The sequence below is a fragment of the Podarcis raffonei genome, chromosome 3 (assembly GCF_027172205.1).
Source record: "Podarcis raffonei isolate rPodRaf1 chromosome 3, rPodRaf1.pri, whole genome shotgun sequence".
Lineage (NCBI taxonomy): Eukaryota > Metazoa > Chordata > Lepidosauria > Squamata > Lacertidae > Podarcis > Podarcis raffonei.
The window spans coordinates 20861425-20874711 of record NC_070604.1 but is presented as its reverse complement, the minus strand read 5'-3'; the positions used below and the strand labels follow the sequence as shown (position 1 = coordinate 20874711).

The 13287-nt window shown below is 42.0% G+C and overlaps 1 protein-coding gene across 18 annotated transcripts in view; it reads right to left on the bottom strand.

Moving 5' to 3' along the window:
* Window positions 1-12811, bottom strand: part of MYT1L (myelin transcription factor 1 like) — a 284247-nt gene extending 271436 nt beyond the window's left edge. For 10 of the 18 annotated variants that reach the window (XM_053380761.1, XM_053380773.1, XM_053380774.1 and 7 more), the window contains exon 1: window positions 6449-6863. The gene's annotated coding sequence lies outside the window, so the exon portion shown is untranslated. Of the gene's footprint in view, window positions 1-3937; window positions 5075-6439; window positions 6864-12725 lie in introns of those variants that run through there. The other 8 variants (XM_053380768.1, XM_053380769.1, XM_053380776.1 and 5 more) reach the window with 4 other exon arrangements.
* Window positions 12812-13287: the final 476 nt, after the last annotated feature.

The following is a 13287-nucleotide window of genomic DNA, read 5'->3' as shown; positions in this document are numbered from 1 at the left end:
AAGAGAAATATTGTTTAAACTATATTTTTCATCTCCAATCTGTTAGTCCTTCCAAAGCACCTTGTATCAGAGTTTTCAGTTGTGTGATCCATCAAGCATAGCAGAATCATTATGTACAGCCTAGAAGCAGAAACAACATCCCATCCGGTGTTAAATGTGAGGCAGGACTCAAAGGCAAAAGATCATCCCTTCCATAATTTCTTCAAACAACAAATCTCAAGTATCCTGAGCTCACAGCATTGGGGGGAGGGGGGTTATATGAAAAGAACAAATGTTCAGGAAGTGACAGAGATGGACAGAGTTAAATGCTGTAACATGGTACTTATTCACAGCACATTAGGCAGAAGAACACTAAAATTAGGCATAACATTTTATTCCCTTGGTAATATTCTTCAGCCCTGACCAGAGATGGTAGAAGACAAAATTTTGCTTGGAAAAATGAATTTTGACACTACCTCTGCCCCAATAATACCCCAATATGTATAAAATGTAAGGTGGAACCATATAGACTGTTGGACCCAGCACCTGAACATTTAAGCTAATCCATCACAAACTTGACTATTTAATATGTTCTTCATTTCTACAACCAAAATAGAAATAAATTCTAGAAGGTTGAAAAATGTAGAAAGCTAAAAACATCCAGTCCTAGAACAACATGCAACTGAAGCTAAATAAATAAGGTTTTGCTGTTATAAACAGCATATATGGACACTGAGGACAAAGAAGCTTTAACTGTGCTGTGTTCAAGACCAAAGTAGCTGTCTGCTCAAAACCTATCATGCAAATGATTTTTAAAACAGTGCTTTCCCTACCACCCCATGGCCAATAACAACTAGCAATGAGCAGCATAATCCACAACCCACAACTTACAAACAGCTGGATCATTGCCAGATAGAAATAGAACATCAGTATATACCATGCCCTTTTTCTAATCAGTTTCCCAATTCAAGAGCACCATGCTGGCATGAGATATGCCATGCTGGGATGAGGGAGATGGGTTTTGAAAACAGCAGACCCTGATGCTGAATGGCCTTAAAATCTTCAATCTTACAGATGTTTATGAGTTTGCCTGGTGCAGAGCTATAATCAATTTGCTTATGCCTGACCCTCAAGATGCATTAAATTTATCCTGAAGGAAACTAGTGTCTGAAACCAATCGGCCAGACTCATTAGACACGTGGGAGTTTCAGAGAACCGAAGGGCCTACTGGCAGATGCAACATTGATTTCTGTATGTTCACAATTTACCAGACTGCTCCATACTAGACGTGATGGCTCTCTATGGGGTGCCCTGCAGCCTTGATTATTTCACATCCAAGCTGGCTAGCATAGTTATGTGGCAAATGTATATTTGCAGCCTTTCCCAAGGAGCAATATTAAACTTTGGTATCCACACCATATCTAACGAGATAAAATAAATAAAATAAACATTTTACTTTAATGGTCTGTTGGGCATTTTTGCGACTCGAACCACTTCTCTATTCTCCTTCAATCATTTTGTAACTTTAAATTTTTCACATAAACATGTTGGTACTAATAAAAGAATAATGTACTTTAATGGGAGGAAATCACATTTAATCAATATACTATTAGCATGGGTGAACTGTACTTTGTTGACAAACCTTAGAGAGAATTTACAGTGGGCAAGTTACTTGCCCCAATAAACAATTTGCAAATGTTGGGGCTCTGTGGTTCATAAGAGTTTAAATATCACCACAAAACCTCCCCATTGCTTACAATCAAAGAAGGAACAAACAATAACAAAATGGTACATTTTGTTGAAGTATAATGGCAAGAGGTACATGATGACAACAGCAGTTATTCTGCTTGATACAAGTGTTATCCTAGAAAATGAGATCACTTACTAAATGTGATTCTGAAGGATGGCATTTGAAAGAACAGCTATATTTTGAACTATCATTGTGTCAAAAAGTATAATTACTGTGTGCCTGCTTAAGTTCGTGTGTGTGTGTGTGTGTGTGTGTGTGTGTTTATTGATAAAGTATAGCAATGGTTATGTCTGCAAGGCACCACTGCTTCATTACATTCAGAACAGCACTTTCTGAATTCAACTTGCAAAGTTCCCATGAGAATGTTTGTAGCTGGTTTGTGAGTACACACACCTCTCTCACTATATATAGGGGTGGGTATACCCACATGTTCATTTTTTATATGTATATTGACTCAACTTCTGCATAATGTGAAATTATGAAGAGTCAAAACAAACTAGAGTTCCTCAAAAAGCAAATTTAATGATTCATAATGGAAAACAAGAACAGGGAAATCTCCCCCCAAAAAACCAAGATAGCTCACCATAAAGTCATACTATAAATTAATAACTTCGGTGAACAATCTAGTCACGTATGCAGTGGCAGGAACATACTTCAGCAGTGTATACTCAAACACAAAAGAAGGGCTGTTGCTGGCAATGAGCAAACTATTTTGCATGCCAAGCTCTTAGGCTTGCCACCTAACACTTATTAATTCATCAGACAATACAATCTATAAACTAAGCTAAAAATCAAAGTACTCCTTTTAGTTCTTTCTTAAAATCCCCACCCCACCCCCATTTTCAATTATTTTGTCTTTTTTCTTTTTCTTTGTGTAAGCTTGTCAGTACAGCTCACTTTTTTCCCAGTGGCCAAAAACAGGACCTCTATCTTTTAAAAAGCAATTATGTTTTTATTTATACAGCTTTTTGATTCTCTCACTTATCTGGGTTTTATTTTGTATTATAATCTCACTATACTTAATAAATACATATGCATATGGTGATTTAACTAGATGGTAACCACTAAGTTTAAGATCAGCATTCAAACTTGAACAATGAGCGAAAGTAACTGCAAGCTGTTACATATGAAGGGTTAACAGTTTGCTCAAACAATTCTTTGTCTGATTATTATTGTGTCATTTTTACCATACTTAGTTCTCATATTTGGTATTTCATCAAAGGTAGCCTGAGAACCCCAAAATTTTAAGATTTGCACCTCCTTAGTATACATATATTTTCTACAAAGAAAAGAAGTGAGGAGGTATACTTCTAAATTAGACCCCAAAAAAACAAAAAAAACCCCAAACACTCCACAGTCAATTTCTAGTGGCTAGAGGACTAATTAAATACAATTAAGGGATAATTTATGCTTAATTCCAACCTCACAACCAGGATAGGTTGTTTTTGGCTTTTTAAAAAATTAGGTCAGTTAAAATGAAAACCTCGGTTTTTAAGGAGATTAACGGCCATTATAACAGGATAAAACTACTCTTATATCATAAAAAGAAGGAAGGCATTTTCAACCAAACATTCTAGATATCCAGCACAATTATACAGTAAACATGTAAGTCAATTATTAGCTTACTAGAAGACTAAATTATATTCAGGTCCTGTGAAAGACTTTGGAGTAACTGCAATAATAGATTTTACTGTCTACATTTAAATAGGCCTTTTTTGCTATCTCTGTTCTGCTTTTCTATACAGAATAGCATTTGGCAGTACAAAAATAATACTTCCCTTCACCCTTTGCCATCTTTGTATCAGTCGTTAAGGTTCTCAGAATCACAATATAAGGCACAATATTTCAGTCAATGAAAACATATACTCTCTCACAAGCATGTCACACAGAATTAATTCCTTCTGAAATTTTAACTGAAACAACATTTATTAAGACTATCCGTCTGACTTTCTCCTTTTTAGAAAAACAAAAAATAATGATGCAAACACTGTATAATGGCTGCTGTGCATTTCAGAAAACAAAACACTAAATTCCTGTTTGACTTAGGAGAAGAATCAGGTTCTCTCAAGAATATTTCATATATCCCCCCCAATGCATGCAATAAAAAGAAATAGCCTATTCTTTTGTTCCCTTGTCAAGCAAATCAAATTCCTTGCAGTTGCTGAACAGAAAGCCAAAATAACAAAGTATAAAAGAGGGCATGCTTACCTTTATGGGCTATCAAATGGAACGCAGGAAAATTGCAAAACAAAGTAGTCCAAATGAATTATCTATGCATGCAGTCCAACTTTGCACTTTCAAGTAGGCCACACCGTCAAGCAATCATTTCAAACACCAAACACCAGCCACCCTGCTTTTCCATCTTCGAGATATTCACCCAGAAATCTGTGACAAACCAGCTTCACGCTAACAACACAAACTCTTGCAGTGCTTCCAAATGTCCACCATTTGTTTGCTATTCACCCAGTCAACTTTTTCCAGTGCACATCTTCTCTGTGTGTGTGCATTTCCCGAGGTACAAGAGACAGGAATTGCTCCTCATCTGTATGCTAATTATTTTGCCACACAGACAGAAGTCATAATGTTTTCAGACAGGAACACAATGGATCCAAAGTTGGAAGGCAAGAAATTAATAAGTTGACGCCACTAAACGGCGGAGGAAGATGTACATGTGTGCAGCACTCCTGCTTGCTGGATCAGCAGTAGCCTCCATTTAAAAGAACTAGCAGCAGAGAGGCAGGCAGTGGGCTACAGGAAAGCCTAGCTGTGTAGTATATGCATCAAGCACAGGTTCCCTTAGAGACCACATTACTGCAGCAAAATAACATCAGTAGCATACTGCTGACTGATATCCTCCTCTAGCTGCTGTAAACTTCGCCTCTGAATTAAGAGAGGGACTCCTCACCTTCCTTTGCCCCCACTTTTGGATTACAACAATAGTTTCTAAATCTCCTGTTTATTAGACTCGCCAACAGAGTCAGGCAAGATTGAGGATGTATACTGTATGCTGCCTACATTGTTACCCACAGGCCCCTAAATCTCTGGAGGTGTATCATGTGCAATGCTGTATTTAATATAATAGATGGGAACGGTAAATACTACTCAAGCTATTTAACAGCAACCCAGTGAAAGATATATGTTTTTTAACATGGGGTCTCCAATTCTACGACGGACAAAAGTCTGCTCATTATAGAAAATGCCAGGAAATTCAGCAATCTCCCTACCATTTTGACGTGTTTCTTTGGAAAGAATTAAAACTCTGCTTAATCCTTATATAATCGTGCAACGTGTACAGGGTTAACTCCAAGTATGTCTTTAACCTCATTTTGGTTAGCAGATAGCCACACATACCTTTGAAGGGAAGGTGCAAGAAAAGCAAACCTTTAATGAGGATAAATGAAAATATGCCAGGACTGCAGAGCCAGATACATTAAACAAAAACCATCTCTGGTATAAAGTTTGGGAACAAAACTTTTGTGTGTGTGTGTGTGTGTGTGTGTTTGTTTGTTTCTGTGTGTGTGTATATGTGTATACATACACATACATGTGATGATTCATATACAAAAAGGCTAGGGTATCTGGAAGCTTTCTTCAGAATTTTGTATTTTGTTTCTGATGCACTTTCTCCCAAGGCTAGTAAAGAACAGTTTTAAAGGGTCATCAGTCAGACACAGGTCTAAATTAATTCACTTCAGGCACACAGCACATACCTGAAAAGTCTAATCTGCATAATAGTCATAAGACAGGTAACTTTGCTGTTACTGTTGCTTGAAACATGACCCTTTAGGAACTTTGTGACTGTAACCCTATGCTTAAAAGGTCAAAATAAATTTGACTGGCCAGTTCCCTGCACAAGAAAGGTTTGTCTTTTTTAATGTATTTTATGCCAACTTTTCTAAATTCTAATTATTGTGGTCAAAACCAGTGAGCTAGGTACAAGCTGTAGGGACCTTTACACGGAGGCACTCCACAACTACAGGAAAGCCATGAAAAGAAACCAGAAACATCTCACACAGATGGCAACACACACCAACTACTCTTTCTGGTACTATTTTTCGCCCCCATGTATAAAACATGTATGGACATTGGAGAAGTAACTGGTGAAGAGCTGCGAGAGAGAAAGCTTTCCCTGTGACTGAGGGGCAAAATCTCTGCCCACTCCACCTTCTCACACAATATCATATCAGAGTGCTCTGTGTGTGTGTGTCACACACACACGCAGTAACACAAGCCTGCATCCATATATATATATATATATATATATATATATATATATCACACACACACCATAGTTCCCTCACGAGTTCTCTCTCACACACGGTCAAACCCACCCACCACCCTATTCACTCACATCCCACCGTTTTCTCCCCTCTCACACAAGCAGCACAACCTTCCACAATTTCCCCTCACAAACGCGCGCGCGCACACACACACACACCCCAGTCCCCTCAGAGTTCTGTCACACACAATGCCCACCGCCTCCATCTCTCCCACCACACAATGCAGACACGCGTGAAGTTGCCCCTTCTCCACACACCCCAGTTCTCCCCATCTCTCTCCCCCCTTCTTCTTCTCTCCTTCGCCATCCACTAGCTCCTGGCGTGTGTGTTGTGTGTGTGTGTGTTGTGTGAACGCACGCGCGCGCGCGCCCTCCCCCCCCCCCACCGCCGCCTTCTCCGAACTGCAGCCTGCTCGAAAAGGAGAGACAACAATACTGACCGCTCCTGCCGCGGCGGAGGAGGCAGCTGGGCTGACCCCAGCGCGGGAAGTCACACGGCGCACCTCCTTGCGCAGCCACACACCAGCCAGAGTAATCCGCCTCTCGCGGCTGCCTGAGGTGGCCCGAGAGAAGAAGGCCCGAGACGAGAGACGCCGCGGCCAGCGGCGGCCGCGCACCAAGGCTCTCTCTCTCTCTCTCTCGCTTGGCAATTCCCTTCCCAGCTCGCACTGCAGTCTGTAAGGGGAAGGGGAAGCCTCGCTGGAGCGCAGCCCGCCCTTCGCTCGCTCGCTCTCTCGCTTCCCTCCTGGGCTCTCCCCGGCAGCTCCACAGACGAGGCAGCCACGCTGAGGGCAAACTTTGCTGACAAATCCTGCCCAACGTGTGTGTGTGTGTGTGTGTGTGTGTCGGGGTGCGCGCGCTGCAGCGAAAGAATGCGAGGGCACAAGCCTTTCTCTCCCTGGACTCGATGGGGGGGGGGGGGAGAGGCGGGACGCCGAGGTGTTTCCCCTGGAAGGAAAAGGGATCTTAGCGGGCTGCCCCCTCCCTCGCACCTGGGCTTCCTTTCGCCTCCCCCAGCTCGCCTTCTCCATCGACGGAGCCTCCTGGGGCTCCCTCGGTTACACCTAAAGCCTCAAGCAGTGCGTCTGACCGGGGAAGCAAAAAAAATAGACTCGGAGTAACCTGGTGTGAACCAAGGGTCGCGATCCGAAGGTTACGCAGGCCAGGCCAAACCTGCTCTGGCTTTCTCGGGAGTAAGCTTCTGTTACTCCCGAGTAAGTGCGCGCAGGATCGCACTGCAGCTTTTCCTGGGGGGGGTGGGGTAAAACTCGACATGGAAACTCAGGGGACTTACTCTCAAGTAAAATAAATAAAAATAAAAGTAACCCAGGATCGGAAGGGAGAGAAAGCGTGTTAAGGCGCTTTTTCAACGGATACACTACGTGGACAAAGCGTGATATAAAGCATCTCCACTTGTCCTGGAAAAGCCCCGTCGATTTTGATGGTGAAGGAGAACCGTTTCCTGGGTAAAATTAGGAGCCTGGGGTTTCTTCACACTTCCAGATGGAAGTGGCACTCTGAAGGAGACGATATACCCAGGGGAGGGCAGGTGGCCCTCAGATATCATGGCGGGGGGCACCCTGCACAGGCTCAAAGGCGCTATGGATTTGTCACTGCTTTCAGGGTACTGATAATAAAGCTGGGTGATGGTTAGTTCGCCAGGGCTACTGGTGACTTCCTCCTAAAATGATGATATGTGCAAGTGGCTTTTGGGTGGCAGATTAGGTTTCCTGGGGGTGGGGTCCTCGTCCAAATTACTCAACGTTTGAAACGGGAAGAGGGATAAGTATCAATTATCAATTTAAATGGGCATCTGTTTCTGTGGCTTTTGAGGTCAACTCTACTTTTCTCCTTTTCAAAAATAAATAAATTGTTAAGAATTTGAAAATGACAATCTTTTTGAAAACAAAACAAAAGCATGTCCTGTACGAAGTCCCCTTACATGCAGCTATCAGCAGGAGCAGGATGAGGAAGCTCATACGGATCTTTCACATTTCTCCAGAATGTTTACATCATCTGCATTAAATGCCTCCCTGAAGTCACAAAGGCAAGACTTTACAGCCCCCTTCATAATTAGCGCTGCACCAAGGGTGCAATCCTAAGCACAATGGGAAGTAAACCCCACTGAGTTCTGAGTAAGCATAGTTAGGATGGCGCTGTAGTACACAGGAACCCGTGCAGACGAACATCTTACCACAGATTCCCACCGGCTGTGTAAGAGAAGTCGCCTTACCACTTGGTACGTTGGTGCAGAAGAAAGTTCACCCGAGGTTCTTTGGTCATCTGCATAGGCTCAAGTGCTAACGCGGATTAGACACCTTCTTGATGAGCATGCAGTGCGAGGGGATGGGCAAATCCATCCTTTACCCACTGTGACTCTATGATAGGATGGTTATAGGGAGCTAAGGAAAACGATACTGAGTATATATACAGTGTGCTGGTTTTAAGTGTGGATACATTTACTCCTGAGAGAAGTGTTGGCGAAAAAGCAAGCAGCCCCCACTCTAGGGCGAATGCACTTGCAATAGGGGGGTTAGGGGCACCTAAAAAATAATGAAATTTGGTGCACCGCCGGGGAAACATCGCAAAGCTCCCACGCCCTGGCTTCAATTGAAAGTCAAGGTAGGGACCCCAAACGACTGCAGTACAACCGTGGCAAGTTCGAACAATAGCAAGTGCGGCAAATCGCTGCACGCTCCAGACTTGGGCTGGATGTTGGTGGGGTGTCGTGGGGCTTGGGCTTCCTTTCCCCAAAGGTATCTCTGCAGCAGACCGCTCTTTCCCCTGGGTAAAGCTGTCATCCACGAAGCACCTATAATGAGAATGCAACGCCTTCTCTTTGATGCACACGGGAGCAGGATAACGCAGTTTGTCTCATTCAGCCCCTACACTTGAAAACATAACATTTCATTTATTTTGACTGGCTGGAGCGGGAGAGGGGCCGGACCTGGAGGAACACGAGACAACGCCAGAAGTACAACAGACAAGGTTCACCACTGCCAGGCTGGAACTGTAGATCTTTGTGGGAACGCAGAGCTGTGAACAGCCTTCATTTAAACAGCAAATTGTAGGTGTCGCTATGAATGCCTCTGTCCTGTAAATTCTCTCTTCCCCTAGCTTCCTCCTCTTACTTTTCCCCCACCCTGAAAACAGTACACACGGGCACACGCAGAAGTCCAATACTGAAATCCCATGCACACAACTCCCATTGTTACTTCCCGTGTAAACATGAAGAATATGTTGCTGGAGAGAGTAGAAAATAAAACTGGCCTCAAATAAAGCGTCCACACTGTGCAACCAGAAGCCCTAATTATTGAAAGTACATTATTGCATGCTTAATAGCTCAGTACTAAACACATTTTCTTAGAAGCATGCATAGGATTGCATCTTTAACAGAGTTGCCTAAGAATGAGGAGCGGGGCATATATGCATATCAAATTGTCTCTGCCACAAGTCCCTTGAATTCAGAGAAAACTCTGAACACAATGGAGTCTAATGATGGCTTGAAATTTTCAGCATAGTGGCACGTTTCCTGAAGAATAGGGAGGATATTTAAAACAGGATGGAAAAGTTGCTGCACATGCGCAGTAACCGCATCTCATGATAACAATGTAGCTTCAAATAATAAAGTCAAACAGCAGACAGCTTCGTTGATCATGCGCGGATGCTATGCAAAGCATCGTGCTTCAAACAATGTTCTTTTAGACTTAGTTCAGGATGCTGACGGAGTGTTAGCTCCACACAATGAGGGGGGGGGGAGCAGAGACTTCTCAGAAAAGACAATCTCTATGATTATTTAGTACTACAGCTGAGACGTTCAGTTGAGCAAACGCTCTCGGAAGAAATAAATGTGCGTGCGTGAGTAAGTGAGAGATAGGGAGGCGTTTAAAGTCTGAATATGGGTGGGAGTCCATTGCAAGCGCGGCGGAGTACTGTAATTGTGAAGAGTTTAAAGTGATGGTGGGCTTGCTATTGTTCGTAGGTTTGTAGGGAACACTAGTCATATTTGTTCCAAACGGGCTCATTTGAAGGCAAGCAACGCTGTTGAAGGAAAAAAACCTGCAATGTCAATAATGTCCTAGTCTTAAAATTGTATGTATGAAACAATGAGAGAGAGAGAAATTCCTACATCTTTCCCACCCCAACGTTTAGCAGGCTAAGTAAAATGCATGCATGAATAAGGACAAAAGTGGATATATCTTGTGTTTTTTTCCTCTTCAAGAATATGCATAGTGCCTATGATGGCTGTGGAGTATAAACATTCCCCTTTCTTTAACCTGCTCTTTGTAGTAGAGTCGCTGAACTGAGGGAAGTGAGTTATTTTCCTATTTGCCAGTGAACTAATAGGAAGTCAGGACTCAAAAGTAATTGCTATCAGCAACGGACAGCTCCTGGTGCTGAAAAGAGAAGCCGCTTTCATAATACAGTTCACTCAAACAACCTTCGGAAAAATCACAGCAAAACTGAATGAGGTGGCAAGTTCTTGGGCTGAATAGCACTGTCTGCAGAACAATGGCAGCCAACTCCAAATCCCACCATAATCACATTAATGAGATTAATCAGTGAATTAGCAGCAGTCAAATGTCAGGGTGGCAAGGAGGAATCCAACCAAGCTTGGTAATTAACTTTTGTGGGGGCAGGGAAAGGGAATCAAGTGCATTATCTCTTTTTGGTGGTTGAAAAAAGGCATGTTATCTCTCTCCCCCCCCCCCCCTCACTACAAGCCATTGGAACTTCCTGAAACTTAAAAAGGGTGGTGGTATTAAACTCTGAATGGCTCAGAGTGTTATGAAGCAAGCTATTCATTTCCCCCAATATTCTCTAGCTGGCAGCAACTGAGGAAACTAGCAATTTTATATCTCCTCAGTCTGTGGAGAGTTGGTTGTGATTGAGCATATTGGTGTGAACAAGGCTGTGTAATTCAACTTTCACCAGAAAATCCAATTAGTGCTGGAACTATGTTTGATACAGAACTATAGTGGAGTTAGATACCTACATCTCTTTATATACATACATATATATAATTTTTTAAAGCAATGGTTAAACCAAACAGTTTGTATGGCAAGAGACAGCAATGCAGAGAAGTACTATTTAAAATAGCAGGTCAGGTGACCTGTCAACCAAGTTGTTTTAAAAACTCTAAGCTTCTATGTATATATGAACTAAGCAAGTTTTACTTCCTTAATAGGGTTAGTTCAAAAATTCCAATTTTCCATTGAAATTGATCTGAGGACTAGTGAAATTTCTTTTCCATTTTAAATTCAGCCCACCAGGAATAGTTCAGTCTTTCAAAAGTTATTCTTCATTGATGCATTTTGGAATTAAAGTTATGTACAAGGGGAGAATCCTTCATTGGCTGCACTTTTAGTTATTTAGCAGAAGTAGACATTCTATATTCTTCAGTGAAGAAATACTGTCCTCAATGCTTTGTCAGATATTTACTTTTACTATGACTTTAAAAACATCTATAATTACATTGTATGCAGTAAACCACTTTTTAATATATATAAAAGTCTTTGATTTGCAGTATTTACAGCTGACTTCCAGGACTGTATCACAGGAAATAAAATGCAAGTCAATTTGTTCTTTGGTGTTTAATCTTTTTCATAGCAAGTATAAATTCAGCAGGAGAATCAGCTTAGTATTTATAACTGTTCTTCTATAAAGGGAAGTAAATTTGCTGTGCCAAACTATTACAATATTTATCACACACACCAAGTTTGCATATCTGATAATTTCAGTGCAGTATTCTCAACTCTGTGCCATCTTTAAATTGAAGGTAGTAGAATATAAAAATGGAATTTAATAAGAGTTAATTCTCACATGTTGTGACAAGTTAAATATATCATAACTCAGCTCTAGAACTGAAACCTATGTATACATTTATTTTAACTTGTTGCATAACATATATACATTGCCAGTCTTTTGTCATGGTGATTTTAAAAATACAGGTGTTGAGAATAAAGGCACAAGTTGGAGTCCACTTGCTCCAGAGTAGCCCATTAAAGTCAACAAAACTTCTCCACAATAAGTTGTGGAATGCCAACTTAGTGTCGTCGTTCAAATGTATCTAGATCTCCTATTAATGACTGGTTATATTCAAGTGATGAATGGATGTCTGTGAAGGTTCTGCCTCGATTGTTTTCTTAGCAAACAAGTACTGTTCAGCATGCAGCAACTTTATATATAAACAACATGCTTCCTGCATGCACGATAATGGCTGTATACATTCGCGACAGATTTCACCCTGAGATTACTTCCTATTCCAGAGTCCCATGCAGTTTCGACAGCACGGCAAATATGCTGTGAAGAATTTTGAGGGAGAAGAAGGGTGAAAGGGGGTTGGGGGTGGGCAAGCAAACAATGGAATCTGTAGGTATTAAAACTACCCAACAACTGAAGCAAAATAATACGCAGTCAGCTCAGACAACCAACCCCCAGATGAACACAATCCACAACCTTCATTCACCGTCAGATAAGCTACAACATATGAAATCTCGGCACGGCTAAGGGAAAGAGGGTGGGGGTGGGGACACACACATATTCCTTAGCTCGCTGCAACTTTAAACGGACGAGAAGTAGTTAAAAAAAGAAGAAGCTTGAAGCATACCGCGGAGACCCCCGGAAAGATTCCGTTTTTTCCCCTCTTCACTGAATACTGAAAAAAAAATATCCCACGTTCCATAGATTTAAAAAAATAAAACAAAACACACCCACCAACGCTCAGTGTTGAAAACGGCGGGTGGGGGTGGGGGCTGCGAGAAGACTGCGAGGGGGGGGGGAAATAGCCCCTCGCTCTCCCCTCTTTTTCTTTAGTGTGCAGGAGCTATGGGGGGGGGGGAATGTCGCCCTGGCAGAGATGACAAATTCAGAAGGAAAGGCTAGCAGGCCTAAGGGATCTGTTTTACTTCCACATACATCCCCTAATGCACGCACTCCCACTCATTCTCTAGATATGGTTTCCCTCCTCCCGGTTCCCCCTTTCCTCTCTTCCTCCTCCTCCTCCTCCACTTCTCCCTCCCTCCCCTCCTCTCTTTCTTTCCACCAGCTCCAAATCCCCGGCATATGACCTTCTGTTAAATAGATAAAAAAAAATTGCTTATCAGTCATGCAAATGAGGCTGAATTCATTTTCCACAACAGATGGCCTCATAGATAATGATGATGGAAGAGAGAAAATTGAATGTCTCTCACAAGGTGGTCATGGCAACCGAGAAGGGAATAATATCAATAATAAGCCTCGCTGCATAATAAGGTTGTCAATCCCACAAATCAAAGTC